The 15,574-nt window shown below is 41.1% G+C and overlaps 1 protein-coding gene across 2 annotated transcripts in view; it reads right to left on the reverse strand.

Moving 5' to 3' along the window:
- Positions 1–13,683, reverse strand: part of P4HA1 (prolyl 4-hydroxylase subunit alpha 1) — a 97,712-nt gene extending 84,029 nt beyond the window's left edge. Inside the window, exon 1 of one of the 2 annotated variants that reach the window (XM_006060593.4) lies at positions 13,496–13,683. The gene's annotated coding sequence lies outside the window, so the exon portion shown is untranslated. The remainder of the gene's footprint in view (positions 1–13,495) is intronic. The other variant, XM_006060591.4, reaches the window with a different exon arrangement.
- Between the last annotated feature and the right edge of the window lie 1,891 nt (positions 13,684–15,574).

Raw genomic sequence — 15,574 nt, forward strand, 5'->3', positions numbered from 1 at the left:
CAAGGAAAAAATTAAACAACTTCATCAAAATTTAAAACTTTCGTCTTTCAGGAAAGTGAAAAGACAACCAAAAGAATGGTTAAAAAAAAAAAAATTAAAAATCATATATCTAACAAAAGTTTAACACCTAGTATACAGTATTCTTAGAACTGAACAATAGAAAAATAATCCACTTTTTAAATGAGAAAAGGATTTGAAGACACATTTCTCCAAAGAAGCTACAAATGGCCAATAAGTACATGAAAACACTCAACATCACTAGTCATTCAGTTGCTTAGTCGTATCCGACTCTTCGCGACCTTATGGACTGCAGCATGCCAGGCTTCCCTGTCCATCAACAACTCCCGGAGTTTACTCAAACTCACATCCATCGAGTCGGTGATGCCATCCAAACATCTCATCCTCTGTTGTCCCCTTCTCTTCCTGCCTTCAATCTTTCCCAGCATCAGGGTCTTTTCAGATGACTCAGCTCTTTACACTAGGTGGCCAAAGTATTGGAGTTTCAGCTTCAACATCAGTCCTTCCAATGACTAGTCAGGACTGATTTCCTTTAGGATGGACTGGCTGAATCTCCTTGCAGTCCAAGGGACTCTCAAGAGTCTTCTCCAACACCACAGTTCAAAAGCATCAATTCTTTGGTGCTCAGCTTTCTTTATAGTCCAACTCTCACATCCATACATAACTACTAGAAAAATCATAGCCTTGACTAGACGGACCTTTGTTGATAAAGTAATGTTTCTGCTTTTTAATGTGCTGTCTAGGTTGGTCATAACGTTCCTTCCAAGGAGTAAGCATCTTTTAATTTCATGGCTGCAGTCACCATCTGCAGTAATTTTTGAGCTCAAAAAAATAAAGTCTGACACTGTTTCCCCATCTATTTGTTGAACCAGATGCCATGATCTTAGTTTTCTGAATGCTGAGCTTTAAGCAAACTTTTTCACTCTCCTCTTTCACTTTCATCATGAGGCTCTTTAGTTCTTCTTCACTTTCTGCCACAAGGGTGGTGTCATCTGCATATCTGAGGTTATTGATATTTCTCCCAGCAATCTTGACTCCTGCTTGTGCTTCATCCAGCACAGTGTTTCTCATGATGTACTCTGCATATAAGTTAAATAAGCAGGGTGACAATATACAGCCATTACATACTCCTTTCCTGATTTGGAACCAGTCTGTTGTTAAATGTCCAGTTCTAATTGTTGCTTCCTGATCTGCATACAGATTTCTCAGGAGGAAGGTCAGGTGGTCTGGTATTCCCATCTCTTGCAGAATTTTCCACAATTTGTTGTGATCCACACAGTCAAAGGCATAGTCAATAAAGCAGAAGAATATGTTTTTCTGAATCTTTCTTGCCTTTTTGATGATCCAGCAGATTTTGGCAATTTGATCTCTGGTTCCTCTGCCTTTTCTAAAACCAACTTGAACATCTGGAAGTTCACAGTTCACGTACTGTTGAAGCCTGGCTTGGAGAATTTTGAGCATTACTTTACTAACATGTGAGATGAGTGCAATTGTGCAGTAGTTTGAGCATTCTTTGGTGTTGCCTTTCTTTGGGATTGGAATGAAAACCGACCTTTTCCAATCCTGTGGCCACTGATGACTTTTCCAAATTTGCTGGCATATTGAAGGCAGCACTTTCAGCATCATCTTTTAGGACTGGAAATAGCCCATCTGGAATTCCATCACCTCCACTAGCTTTGTTTGTAGTTATGCTTCCTAAGGCCCACTTGACTTCACATTCCAGGATTTCTGTCTCTAGGTGAGTGATCATACCATTGTGATTATCTGGGTCGTGAAGATCTTTTTTCTATAGTTCTTCTGTGTATTCTTGCCACCTCTTCTTAATATCTTCTGCTTCTGTTAGGTCCATACCGTTTCTGTCCTTTATTGTGCCCATCTTTGCATGAAATGTTCCCTTGGTATCTCTAATTTTCTTGAAGAGATCTCTGGTCTTTCCCATTCTGTTGTTTTCCTCTATTTCTTTGCATTGATCGCTGAGGAAGGCTTTCTTATCTCTCTTTGCTATTCTTTGGAACTCTGCATTCAAATAGGTATATCTTTCCTTTTCTCCTTTGCTTTTCACTCCTCTTCTCTTCACAGCTATTTGTAAGGCCTCCTCAGATAGCCATTTTGCTTTTTTGCATTTCTTTTTCTTGGGGATGGTCTTGATCCCTGTCTCCTGTACAATGTCATGAACCCCCGTCCATAGTTCTTCAGGCACTCCTGTCTATCAGATATAACCCCTTGAATCTATTTCTCACTTCCACTGTATAATCGTAAAGGTTTTGATTTTGGTCATACCTGAATGATCTAGTGGTTTTTCCTACTTTCTTCAATTTCAGTCTGAATTTGGCAATAAGGAGTTCATGATCTGAGGCACAATCAGCACCCGGTCTTGTTCTTGCTGACTGTATAGAGCGTCTCCATCTTTGGCTGCAAAGAATATAATCGATCTGATTTCAGTGTTGGCCATCTGATGATGTCCATGTGTAAAGTCTTCTCTTGTGTTGCTGGAAGAGGGTGTTTACTACGACCAGGGCATTCTTTTAGAAAAAATATTAGCCTTTGCCCTGCTTCATTCTGTACTCCAAAACCGAATTTGCCTGTTACTCCAGGTATCCCTTGACTTCCTACTTTTGCATTCCAGTCCCCAATATTAAAAAGGACATCTTTTTTGGGTGTTAGTTCTAGAAGGTCTTATAGGTCTTCATAGAACCCTTACTTCAGCTTCTTCAGCATTACTGGTCGGGGAATAGACTTTGATTATTGTGATACTGAATGGTTTGCCTTGGAAACGAACAGAGATCATTCTGTCATTTTTGAGATTGCACCCAAGTACTGCATTTGAACTCTCTTGTTGACTATCATGGCCACTCCATTTCTTCTAAGGGATTCTTGTCCACAGTAGTCGATATAATGGTCATCTGAGGTAAATTCACCCATTCCAGTCCATTTCAGTTCACTAATTCCTAAAGTGCCAACATTCACTCTTGCCATCTCCTGTTTGACCACTTCCAATTTGCCTTGATTCACGGACCTAACATTCCAGGTTCCTATGCAATATTGCTCTTTATAGAATTGGACTTTGCTTCTATCACCAGTCACATCCACAACTGGGTGTTGTTTTTGCTTTGGCTCCATCTCTTTATTCTTTCTGGAATTATTTCTCCACTGATCTCCAGTAGTATATTGGACACCTACCGACCTGGGGAATTCACCTTTCAGTGTCCTATCTTTTTGCCTTTTCATTCTGTTCATGGGGTTCTCAAGGCAAGAATACTGAAGTGGTTTGCCATTCCTTCTCCGGTGGACCACATTTTATTAGAACTCTCCACCATGACCCGTCCATCTTGGGTGGCCCTACACAGCATGGCTCATAGTTTCATTGAGTTAGACAAGGCTGTGGTCCAGGTGATCAGATTGGTTAGCTTTCCATGACTGTGGTTTTCAATCTGTCTGCCCACTGATGGAGAAGGATAAGAGGCTTATGGAAGTTTCCTGATGGGAGAGACTGACTGAGGGGGAAACTGGGTCTTGTTCTGATGAGCAGGGTTATACTCAGTAAATCTTCAACAATTTTCTGTTGATGGGTGGAGCTGTGTTCCCTCCCTGCTATTTACCAGGGGCCAAACTACCGTGGAGGTAATGAAGATAATAGCAACCTCCTTGAAAAGATCCCATGCGTGTACTGCTACACTCAGTGCCCCTAACCCTGCAGTAGGCCACCACTGACCCACGCCTTGGCTGGAGACTCCTGGACACTCCCGGGCAAGTTTGGGTCAGTCTCTTGTGGGGTCACTACTCCTTTCTCCCGAGTTCTGGTGCAAAAGGTTCTGTTACGTCAACCAGTTCAGTTCAGTCACTCAGTCGTGTCCGACTCTTTGCAAGCCCATGAATCGCAGCACACCAGGCCTCCCTGTCCATCAACAACTCCCGGAGTTCACTCAAACTAACATCCATCGAGTCAGTGATGCCATCCTGCCATCTCATCCTCTGTCGTCCCCTTTTCCTCCTGCCCCCAATCCCTCCCAGCATCAGAGTCTTTTCCAATGAGTCAACTCTTCGCATGAGGTGGCCAAAGTACTGGAGTTTCAGCTTCAGCATCATTCTTTCCAAAGAACACCCAGGGCTGATCTCCTTCAGAATGGACTGGCTGGATCTCCTTGCAGTCCAAGGGACTCTCAAGAGTCTTCTCCAATACCACAGTTCAAAAGCATCAATTCTTCGGCGCTCAGCCTTCTTCACAGTCCAACTCTCACATCCATACATGACCACAGGAAAAACCATAGCCTTGACTAGACGGACCTTTGTTGGCAAAGTAATGCCTCTGCTTTTGAATATGCTATCTAGGTTGGTCATAAAGTTCCTTCCAAGGAGTAAGCGTCTTTTAATTTCATGGCTGCAATCACCATCTGCAGTGATTTTGGAGCCCAGAAAAATAAAGTCTGACACTGTTTCCACTGTTTCCCCATCTATTTCCCATGAAGTGATGGGACCAGATGCCATGATCTTCATTTTCTGAATGTTGAGCTTTAAGCCAACCTTTTCACTCTCCTCTTTCACTTTCATCAAGAGGCTTTTGAGTTCCTCTTCACTTTCTGCCATAAGGGTGGTGTCATCTGCATATCTAAGGTTAGTGATATTTCTCCCAGCAATCTTGATTCCAGCTTGTGCTTCTTCCAGCCCAGCGTTTCTCATGATGTACTCTGCATAGAAGTTAAATAAACAGAGTGACAGTATACAGCCTTGACGTACTCCTTTTCCTATTTGGAACCAGTCTGTTGTTCCATGTCCAGTTCTAACTGTTGCTTCCTGACCTGCATATAGGTTTCTCAAGAGGCAGGTCAGGTGGTCTGGTATTCCCATCTCTTTCAGAATTTTCCACAGTTTATTGTGATCCACACAGTCAAGCCTTTGTCATAGTCAATAAAGCAGAAATAGATGCTTTTCTGGAACTCTCTTGCTTTTTCAATGATCCAGTGGATGTTGGCAATTTGATCTCTGGTTCCTCTGCCTTTTCTAAAACCAGCTTGAACATCTGGAAGTTCACGGTTCACATATTGCTGAAGCCTGGCTTGGAGAATTTCAAGCATTACTTTACTAGTGTGTGAGATGAGTGCAATTGTGCGGTAGTTTGAGCATTCTTTGGCGTAGCCTTTCTTTGGGATTGGAATGAAAACTGACCTTTTCCAGTCCTGTGGCCACTACTGAGTTTTCCAAATTTGCTGGCATATTGAGTGCAGCACTTTCACAGCATCATCTTCCAGGATTTGAAAGAGCTCAACTGGAATTCCATCACCTCCACTAGCTTTGTTCGTAGTGATGCTTTCTAAGGCCCACTTGACTTCACATTCCAGGATGTCTGGCTCTAGGTGAGTGATCATACCATCGTGATTATCTTGGTCATGAAGATCTTTTTTGTACAGTTCTTCTGTGTATTCTTGCCACCTCTTCTTAATATCTTCTGCTTCTGTTAGGTCCATCCCATTTCTGTCCTCTATCGAGCCCATCTTTGCATGAAATATTCCCTTGGTATCTCTAATTTTCTTGAAGAGATCTCTAGTCTTTCCCATTCTGTTGTTTTCCTCTATTTCTTTGCATTGATCGCTGAGGAAGGCTTTCTTATCTCTTCTTGCTATTCTTTGGAACTCTGCATTCAGATGCTTATATCTTTCCTTTTCTCCTTTGGTTTTCGCTTCTCTTCTTTTCACAGCTATTTGTAAGTTATGTGATTATGGAAATGTAAATGAAATACCACTATGAGATACCACTTCACAGCCCCTAGGATAGCTATAGTAATAAAAAGAGTAAGTATTGACAAGGATGTGAAGAAACTGGAATATTCATACATTGCTGATAGGCATGTAAAACGGTGTAGCTACTTTGGAAAACAGTTTTCCTAAAAAAGTTTTAGGAACTTTTCAGTTCCTAAAAAAGTTAAACATGCAGTTACCATATGACCCAGCAATTCCACTACTAGGTCTATACCCAAACCAAATGAAAGCACATATCCACAGAAATATTTGTACAGGAATGTCCACAGCAGCACTGTTAATAATTGCAAATAGGTGGAAACAACCCAAATGATGACTGAATAAACAAAATCTGATATAACCATACAATGGAATCTTATTTGCCCATAAAAGGAAATGAAGTACTGATACTGCTACAATACAAATAAACCTCAAAAACATTATGTTACATAAAAAAAAATCTACAGACATAAAAAGCATATTAGTGATTGCCTAGAGCTGGGGGAGGGAGAGGAGACTGACTGCTAATAGATCTGGGGTGTCTTTTTGGAGTGATTTATTTAAAAAAGGATTAAAGTTGATTGTCATAATGGTTACACAACTCTGTAGATGTATTAAAATCCACTGAATTGTACACTTTGAGAGGTAAATTATATGGTATGTGAATTATATCTCAATAAAGCTGTTAAAAAAAAAAAGAAATCAAGAACTTCCTTGGTGGTACAGTGGATAAGAATCTGCCTGCCAATGTAGGGGGTGGAGGTCTGATTTCCTAGTCTGAGATCAAACCTGCTGCAGAGCAACTAAGCAACAAGAGAAGCCACGGCAATAAGAAAACCACACATGGCAACTAGACGGTAGCCCCTGCTCACAGCACAGAGTAAGCCTGCCCAAAGCAAAGACCCAGCACAGGCAAAAATAAAATCAATGAATAAAATTATTTTAAAAAATTGATATAAACTCTCATTTCACTAGGTAAATCTGGGAGTAGGAATGCTAGGTTCTACAGTAAGCATACATAGTGGTGGTGGTTTAGTGGATTTAGTTGCTAAGTCATGGCCAACTCTTTTGTGATCCCATGACAGGCTCCTCTGTCCATGGGATTTTGCAGGCAAGAATACTGGAGTGGGCTGCCATTCCCTTCTCCAGGGGATCTTCCTAACCCAGAGATGGAACCCAGTCTCCCACATTGCAGGCAGATTCTTTACCGGTTAAGCCACCAGAAAAGCCCACCCATATATATGTTTACCTTCATAAAAAACTGCCAAATGTTAAAGTCGCTACACTGTTTTCATTGCCCGTGTCAACAAATGAAAGCTCCAACTGCTCCATGGTCTCGTCAGCATTTGGTATTGTTTTTTTTATTTTTCCTTTCTTCCTTCATTTTTCTTAATGCCTTAATTTTCTCACTACTGGTTTCTCATTGTGGTTTTAACTTACAACTCTTCAATTATCAATGATGTTTAACATCTTTTGGTATATTTACTTGCTATCCATATTCCTTTTTTGGTAAAGTTTCTACTTAAATCCTTTGTCAAATTTTTAATTAGACTGTTCTCTTACTATTGAATGTTGTGAGTTCTGTAGATATTCTGGATACAAGTTTTTTGTTAGATATGTGATAGGAGAATATTAACTCCCAGTCTGTGACTTGTCTTTTCACTTTCATAACACTCTTTCAAACAGCGTAAGTTCTTAATTTTGATGAAGTTGAACGTAGTACTGATTTATTCATTTATGGATCATGCTTTTGGTGTCTTTTTGCTGATTTTAAAAAAACAAAAACTCTGCTCAATCTAAGGTCCAAAAGATTGTCTTATATTTTCTTCAAGTTACTTTCTAGCTTTAGGTCTTATTTTGAGATCTATGAACCATTTTGAACCAGTTTTTGCATAGACTGTGGGGAATTGTTGCGCTGAGGCCATAATAAAGAAAAATTTTCTATTTTGATGCTTGAAGGCTAACTGCCTTAAAGCCCACTTCCCTCTCCCTTTGCCCCACATCTGGATAAGTTAGTATGAAAGCCTGGCCATTCTCTCCACTATCAATGGGAAGCTAAAACCATGAAAATCCCACACATGGGAACTATCACACTCCAAGTCACAATGAAAATTAAACTCAACCACCCTACTTCACTTTTGCTTCATTCTGGACTAAACCTAAGACCTCTCCTTAAGGAATCCTTTTGCATTGACTCGATGAGTAAACCTTATTTCCTATTTCATATCCATTGGTGCCTTTCTGTCATCTGTTCCAACATTTATATGAATTCCTGAGCAAGGGGCTGCCCAGTGTCCAACAGAGGATATTAGATGCCCAAATAAGATGGAGTTTTTTTATATATGAACATCCAACTATTCCAGATTATCCTTTCTCTACTGAAATGCCTTAATACCCTCATCAAAACAAACTGACCATTTTGCATGTCTGAATTCTCTATTTTGTTCCATTGATCTGTAAGTTTGTCTTTTCTCCATCTTTACTCTTGAGTATTGCAGTAATATAATAAGTTGAAATCACAAGTTTTTCGACTTTTTTGTCTTTTTCAAAATTGTTTTACCTTTTTCTAGTTCCATTGTTTTCCCATATCAATTTTAGAATCAGCTTGTTACTTTCTATAGGAAATCCTCTCCTCCTGAGATCTGGCTGGAATTGCATTGACTCTACAGATAAGCTCAGGACAAATGCTTATCTTAACAATATTAACTCTTCCAATACATGAATATGGTATCTCTCTCCACTTATGTAGGCCTTCTTTGGTTTCTTCCATTAGTGTCTTATAATTTTCATTATACAAATCTTGCACATGTCTTGTAAAGCTAATACTAAATATTTTATAAGTTTTGGTGCTATTGAGATGGTACTTTAAAATTTTTATTTCCAACTGTCCTTTGCTATTATATAGAAATACAACTGATTGTTATATATTGACCTTCTATCCTTCAACCTTGCAGAATTCACTTATTATAGAGTTTTTTTTTTTTTAATCTTTCTGCACAGAAAAAGATTTTCTGCACAGACATTCTGTCCATGATTAGAGCCGATTGCTGCCCTTTGAAACACACTGTTAAAAGAATTAAAACAAGCCACAGTCTGGGAAAAAATATTTCCCTATCACATATGCAGCTATTCCACTCTTAGACATTTATGTCAGAGAAAAGAAAGTATATATTCCTCCAAAGACTTATATGTGAATGCTCATAGTAGCTTTATTTATAATAGTTAAAAGCTGAAAACCACCCAAATGGCCGTCAATTAGAACATGGACAAAAAGAAAGTTTTGCAGTATATCCATACAATATAATATTACCCAACAATAAAAAGGCACAAACACATAACAATATGGATGAATTTCAAAGCACTAATACTGAGTTTAAGAAGCCAGACATCCTCCCCCCACCACAAGAAGTACACACTACATGAGGGGTCTCAAACAGTAGGACACGACTGAGTGACTGAACTGAAAGTCCTTTCTTTGTTATCAGATTGATTAAAAATCTTTAATCTGATTTAAAAAGCCCAATTCAATCCCCTAGAAAACTCTTAGTGGGAAGAAACAATGACTGGTATAAGAATTTTTACTGTCATGTGTTTCTTTTCCAAAATAAAAAAAAAAGTACAGGTAGAAAGAAAATTAGTTACGGTTTTGCTAAACAGGTAGATAAAATAAACCACTAAATTTCAGGCTTCTCTTCACAATATTTACAATGAAGAAATAGCTCAAGTGCCCAACAAGAAAAAAAGACTGAGTATATTAACTTCATATAACATCACTATTTAAATGAAAAATATGCAAACCAAAACATGGCCACTAAACATGGACATTTATATAAAACACTAAGCAGGAAGTTTAAGAAGTCCAAGAGAGTACTCATTCACTGATGACAACTATGTAAGAAACATAAATCTCTATACTATATTGTTTTTGTCAATGCACAGCCAAATGCACTAACAGTCACACTGATCATCCAAACAACATCAGGAAAAGGAATGTTTTTCATTATATCAAGTTCAAAACTGTTGGAGTAAACGTAATGAAATCCTTTGAGTTTCATTAGTTTTTACTGAAGCACAATTATTTGGCTAGAAAAAAACTAATGAGAGAATAGCTTTAATTTATACAAATAAATTTCATTGGGTAGAAACATAAACGAAGCTTTAACTAATGAAGCTTTCACAAATCCACATACCCACTTTATTTTTCACAAATCCACATACCCACTTTATTTGGCTTGTCTCATATATTCATTTACTATACACACACACACACACTCGCACCTTATAATGTAATTGTAAGATTCAAGATCTTAGGACTTCCCTGGTGGTCCAGTGGCTAAGACTCCGAGCTCCCAATGCAGAAGGCCCACTGGGTTCCATCCGTGGTCAGGGAGCTAGATCCCACATCCCACAACTAAGAGTTTGCATGGCTCAGTGGCCTGGTGCAGCCAAATACACAAATGTTTTTAAAAAGATTCAAGATCTCACTGTAAGAAGAATAAAGTGTAATGTCAAGGGTCTATGCAATTTGTCTTTACCTTCAAGCATTTTCCACTTTTAGAGCAGAACCAAAGATGTTACAATATGTAAGGGGGTGAGGGGAGGCCAACATGATGTATAATTACCTAGGCAATTAAGCAATTCAACAATTCTCCAACCAACTTATTGACTTTGTTAAAAACTCTTCTCTGCACAGTTGTTCAGTCATGTCAGACTTTTTGTGACCCTTTGGACTGTAGGCCACCAGGCTCCTCTGTCCAGGGAATTTCTCAGGCAAGAATACTGGAGCGGGTTGCCATTTCCTCCTCCAGGGTATCATTCCCAGCCCAGGAAATGAACCCCTGTCTCTTGCACTGCAGTCGGATTCTTTACCATTGAGCCATCCAGGAAGCCCTAAAAACTTTTAGCCAAAGTTTACTAGGGTAATCTATACAGTCAAGGCCAGTCAGATATAAAGCCTAGATCTATTTTCCAAAATATTCAAGAAATCCTGCCTCAAGATACCTAGATGCCTTTATTCTGTATCTCTTTTTACTTATTAGTTCCTAACAGGGTTAGGGTTTTTAGAATTTACAGATGCACTTATGGAGGGAGAGAATTTCTGTAAATGGTGATTAAAATTCCACACTGATATGTGTACTTGCATTTTCAGACCCAGAGTCCACACCTTCTATCAGATTTCCAATGGACTTCACGACCACAAAATAGGTTGAGAACTACTACTATGAATCCCACAGGGATACTTTTCAAATCTAAGTGATGTAATTATATTTCTCCCAATGGATAACTGCTAAGTAAAATAAGGCATTCTGTTCACAGAAGTGAAGGCTCACAAGCTTTAGGCTGCATCCATGGAATAAAAGCAGGAGCTCAAACCTATCTGCCCTATGAAAGATACTGCTTGTCAATATACAACCCACTCTGAGGTAACAGAAAAGGTTAACATCTCCTTACCAAAAACCCAAGATTCACCTGCAACAACCTGCACTACTCTGGTAATACACAGCCTTTTTTTTTTTCATTAGTCTTTTACACTAATTTTTTCTGCAATAATTAAAAGTACATTTTCATTTTTTTCACTATTTTAATTACCAAAATGGCAAATACAATTATCCGCTTACCAAAATCCTTGATTTTCAGTACTTCAAAACAAAACTCATTGTAAGATATCAAAGGAAATAGCATTCTTCACCTAAAGACACAAAGTAATCCTTTTCGTAGTAACTATGTTAAACCTACAAGAATCCTTTGCCATCAGACATCTAAAATATCACAGGACTTAAGGCATAATATACTAAAACCAAAACTGACAGGACTTTCAAAGCTAAGGAACAGGACTTCCCCGGTGGTCCAACAGTTAAGAATCCGAGGACCTGGGTTTGATCCCTGCCTGGTCTGGAAATATCTCACATGTGGAGGAGTAACTAAGCCCATGTTCCCAACTACTCAAACCCCTGCAGAGCCCTGTGCTCTACAAGAGAAGCCACCGCTATAAAAAGCCTGTGCAGGGCAACTAGAGAGTAGTCCCTGCTCACCACAATTAAAGAAAGCCCATAGGCAGAAAGGGAGAGCCAGCACAGCCAAAAATAAATAAATAAAAAAGTTTTAAGGTAAGTAATAAAACTTACACTTCCCACGATTGGGGGGGAGGAAGGTAAATATGAAGTTCATCGTTAAGATTAGGAATTACATTCACAGGCTAAAAGTCAAAGTTTAAAAAAAAAATCACTGAATGTCTACTTAAATTTTAAATCAAGGGAAAAACCCTTATTCAAGGTTGTTCACTTTCAGCTTCTTAAATATTTCTTGCTTATTATATCCATTTTTTCCACAGATATTTGATCAGAAAAATCCCTTTTAAGTGTTTCATAAATTAAATTCCAGTATTCCTGCTATGAAGACTTGAATATTTCATCAGATTTTTAGGAAAAGACTAGCCTCATTCATAAGCTACATATAAATCTAAAAGGGGAAATACGTTTCTTGCCAGAACCTATTAAAAAAAAAGGAGAAGAAGAGGAGGCAAAAGTTGATGAAAGAACACTGCTGCCACGTCTTTTCCCTTCCCCCACTCAGTAGTGGCTATTCCATTCCTTCAGAGTGCATTCCAAGGGAAAGTCCAAGAGCCACAGCTCTCAAGAGAAACCAGAAACAGTTAAGTTGAAACTGGCAAGCCTCTTTGGCCTTTTAGATCAATTTCCTAAAAGGAGATCCAGCTTCTGCTTCATCCCTTTCTTAAAGCAAACAGTGCAAAATTCCAAGTCCTGTCCATTCTATCCGGAACGCCTATGTTGTTAGTGTCTACGACCTGACTGCATTTAATACATTCGATTATTTAGGAGAAATGGTCTTATGAAACCATTCCCCTCGCCCCCTTAAAAACATGCAGCTGCGGGCCATCCATGTAACTCAACTCGGACTTCTCACACAGCCACAGAATATGATTTTATGATTTACTGATGTGGACTTTTAAAAGCTGCAAATTCGGCTGAGAGAAAGAGAGGGGGAGGGGAGAAGCTCATGTGCCTTTAAAAAATTTTTGTAGCAGAAGAAGGAAGGAAGAAGACTAGCTTCCCAGTTCACTGGAGGATCTGACAGCCGACTTCCTCAACCTAGCTGCCGGAAACCCGCTGCCCGGGGCTACCTCCAGCTGCTCAATCAGCCCGCGGCGCGCAACAGATGAGTTAAACCTGAACTTTCCCGGGTAGGTCTGCTTCCCAGACCCCACGACTCCGGCAGAATAAAAATGCCCGAGCGCTTCAGCCTCAGGTCTAAGCTTTAAAAACCGCTCTCTGTTGCCACATGCTAACCATCTGCGGCTGTGGAGGTCGAAAACCCTTGCATACCCCTCAGCTTTGAAGGGAGGGACCCACGTAGGCGAGGCGCTTGGAAAACTCAACAGGGTGATTCCTCCCCAGGAAGGAATATTCAAGAAAGTGCTGGTCCCCGGGGCGGAGACTGAGGCTGCCGCAGCCCTAGCGGTCCGGGGCGCCAACCTGCGAGGCGGTGGAAAGGGGAGCACAGAGGACTGCTAAAGGGCCTCTGGGGCTCCCAGGGGAAACGGGACTCAGGGCGAGTCTCCAAAGGAGAAAGTACTGAGGCAACAGTAGTAAACTGGGGAGCACACCCCCCCGCCCCCGAGCCATACCACGAGAGGGGGCAGGGACCAGACCAGCAGAGCCATCGAGAAAGGCCACGGCTGCCCAAGGACTGCAGCCTCAGTCCCCAAGGTCGGGCGAACGTCTCACCTGGGAAGTGGCACGCGAGAGCTGCGCGTTCTTCAGTACCCGGTCGCCTGCACCCGGCCGGCTACCTACTCCTTTCCCTCAGCCCGCTGGCGGCGCGACTGGGCAGCAGAGGGAGCCAGTTAGCCCTTTTATAACCTCCAGACTGCGACGGCTGCGCTGAGGAGGAGGCGACTGCAACCCTCGCTACGTGAGCTCGATCACACCAGCGGCCAGGCGTCTGCGCAGGCGCCCAGTCCCGGCCCTCTCCGCCCCTACCCGTGGCCCACGGCCCACGCCCCGGACTCCTCACCAGCCCGTGGAGTCTGAGGCTGAGAGGAGGGACCGACGGGCGGGCCTGGGATGTAACGCGCCTGCGCGGGGCTCTCACCAAGCCACCGTCTCCATGGTTACCTGGGATTTGCGCTGCTTCTTTCAACAGGTTGTTTAGAGCCTGAATTTTAGGATCAGCCCCTCAATCAGGCCTGAGCGACGAAAGCACCAGCGAGGAAATGTCTTAAATGTGAGAAGAGGAACAATAGAAGCGTAGAAAATAGAGCAGAATAGAATAAGTATCGGGAGGAAAACAACACAGTGTATTCTGTCTTGCTGTCTCGGCCCTGAGGCTTTTTGCTTTACCTCCCTCCCTCTGTCACCTACACTCATTTTATGTGTATCTTGTTCCATCGCACACCTTTATACTTAATCAGTAGATAACGGACTGCGCGCTCCGCAGATTTCTGGGTTCAATTTGTGGCTCAGTCCCGTAAAACTATGGGGATTGATCTCTCTGTATCTCAGTTTCCTGCAAAATGAGAATGACAAATAGGTACCTCATAGTACCTACCTCGTTGTTGTGAGGATTAAATGAGATGATGTATGTAAAGCACTTAGAACATGCTTAGCACACAGAAAGGACTTGGTAATTATTAGATGGTGTTGTAGTGGTCATGTATGGATGTGAGAGTTGGACTGTGAAGAAAGCTAAGCGCCGAAGAATTGATGCTTTTGAACTGTGGTGTTGGAGAAGACTCTTGAGAGTCCCTTGGACTGCAAGGAGATCCAACCAGTCCATTCTGAAGGAGATCAGCCCTGGGATTTCTTTGGAAGGAATGACGCTAAAGCTGAAACTCCAGTACTTTGGCCACTTCATGCGAAGAGCTGACTCATTGGAAAAGACTCTGATGCTGGGAGGGATTGGGGGCAGGAGGAGAAGGGGACGACAGAGGATGAGATGGCTGGATGGTATCACTGACTCGATGGACCTGAATCTGAGTGAACTCCGGGAGATGGTGATGGACAGGGAGGCCTGGCGTGGTGCAGTTCGTGGGGTCGCGAAGAGTCGGATACGACTGAGCGACTGAACTGACTGACTGAACTAAGCATATAAGGAACCCAGTCTTGTGTCTGGTCTTCGTTTAACATTTCCCTTAGCCGTTATATTCCTAAAAGAAGTCTTAACTATCTGGAAGCAGACAATGTAGGAAAAAAGACTTCTCTAAGACTTGTTAGTCATTAAAAATTGTTTCTAAAGTTTTCCATGAATGATAAATGGCACAGCAATAATTAAGATTTAACTCTTATCTAGGAGGTGGGGTTGATTATACAGATAAAGAAATAATCGTAGAGAGGGTACTTAGGCAACATTAGGCAACTCAAAGGAAATACAGTGAAAAATATAGTGAACCACTAAACAGCGGTTCTCAGAGTGTGGTCAGGGAATTCACAGGAAAAAAAATCACTTCATAGTAAAAGTTTATTTGCCTTTTCCATGCTAATGAAAGTACAATGGGGTTTTCCAGAGACTAAGTGTCCTGGGATATTGCAACAGAGTGCACACAGAAGAATGAGAATCTTCTATTAGGTCAGATATTTAAAGAGATCTGCAGAAATGTAAAATAATGCCACTCTTCTCACTAATTCTTTTTGCTCTGGAAAACAGTTATTTTTTCTTTAAAAGTATTTAAACATGTACGTGCTAAGTTGCTTGAGTCATGTCTGACTCTGAACCTATATGGACTGTAGCCTGCCAGGCTTCTCTGTCCATAGAATTCTCCAGGCAAGAATACTGGAGTGGGATGCCATGCCCTCCTCCAGGGGATC

Source organism: Bubalus bubalis, chromosome 4 (genome assembly GCF_019923935.1).
Source record: "Bubalus bubalis isolate 160015118507 breed Murrah chromosome 4, NDDB_SH_1, whole genome shotgun sequence".
Taxonomy (NCBI): Eukaryota; Metazoa; Chordata; class Mammalia; order Artiodactyla; family Bovidae; genus Bubalus; species Bubalus bubalis.